Consider the following 1,445-nt stretch of genomic DNA (forward strand, 5'->3'; position numbering starts at 1 on the left):
AAGAGTCACTTCTCTAGCTTGTGGGCTTGTCCGGGAGTTGAACCCGGGACCTCTCGCACCCTAAGCGAGAATCATACCCCTAGACCAACGAGCCCCGGGACCTCTCGCACCCTAAGCGAGAATCATACCCCTAGACCAACGAGCCAAGCTGCAGCATCATACTATGTCCTCTCAGCCAAAGCCTGCTTAAATGTGTCACACGTGAGTATGGCTGAGCTGAGAAAAAAAAAATGCAGGCACAGTGGAGCAGTTCTTGTAGTGTGGCCGAATGGTCTAAGGTGCTGGATTTAGGCTTCAGTCTCTGTGGAGGCATGGGTTTAAATCCCACCACTGCCATTTCACAATGCAAGATGTCAGGCAAAGAGACTCATGAGGTAACCTGAGGTTGTCTGAAATTGCATGCACTTCTTATTGGTGTACTTGATGGTATCAGACTAGCATGATGCAAACACTGTTACCAAAAGACAAGTGGATGTTTGGATGGCTCCATGCTGACTCTATCAATTCCATCCATATTCGCATTGCCATGGTTTAAGATGACAAAGCAGCCATTGCCACAAGTATCTATAGTGACATAAGCATTCATTGTGGAGTGGAAAATCAAAGCTCAATATCTGATTCTTATCATGTGGAAACACTTGTCATTCAAGCAATGTCAAATGTTGACTGTTGCTCCTAAGTTCAAGAGAGGTTGAAGGTATTTAGATGGCAGCACTGGTTGCTGTTGAAAGAGCAAAAACTACTGACACGTGATCACCTTGACCAAAGTTTGTGAAGTACCACAGAGCAGAGCAGGAGCCATGGCAGGAGCTGAGGTAGAATGGCCAAGTGGTCTTAGGCGCTGGATTTAGGCTCCGGTCTCTGTGGAGGCGTGGGTTTAAATCCCACCACTTCATGACTTTCTTTCTTCTTTTGCTTTTGATCTCTGTTGTTCATTCCCCATTTTCATGTGCAGCCAGTATCAAGTCATTGTCAATCTGGAAATCGGTAAAGAAAAAAAAAGAAAAAAAAAAATATTTTCTTTTCTTCCTTTACCTCTGGAGGCACAGCCCGGAGTTTTTCGACTAACGGAAGTGCAGGGGCCTCGGCGATTGCTCACGCCCTTCACTTCCGGCGGTGCCCCCAGGGAATCGCCGTGTTGTTTACAAATACTTTGGGTAGAAAACCAGCAGAGTTTAGCTATATATCACATTTTTCATGTCACTATATTACCGTGTAGACTAATCTGATGTTTGTTAAGTCTATAAACACAATGATTGAACAAACGTTACTATTTCTGTGTGCACGTTTTGTAATTAATAACATGGTTATCGTAGATTAGCAGGGCTAACCGTTAGCTGTTAACGTTAGCTGTTCGCGGTGTCTGTAATAACCATAGACTGTATAAAAATAAGGTAATAACTCAATAAAAGGTCCGTGAATAAAATATTTTTTCCAGTGGATAT

General features: G+C 43.6%; 1 non-coding gene across 1 annotated transcript; it reads right to left on the reverse strand.

Annotated features, from left to right (window-relative positions):
* Nucleotides 1–22: 22 nt before the first annotated feature.
* Nucleotides 23–94, reverse strand: trnap-agg (transfer RNA proline (anticodon AGG)). Its single transcript has one exon. It is a non-coding gene; the product is annotated as a tRNA-Pro (tRNA).
* Between the last annotated feature and the right edge of the window lie 1,351 nt (nt 95–1,445).

Source organism: Epinephelus moara, unplaced genomic scaffold, assembly GCF_006386435.1.
Source record: "Epinephelus moara isolate mb unplaced genomic scaffold, YSFRI_EMoa_1.0 scaffold2776, whole genome shotgun sequence".
NCBI classification, from domain to species: Eukaryota; Metazoa; Chordata; class Actinopteri; order Perciformes; family Serranidae; genus Epinephelus; species Epinephelus moara.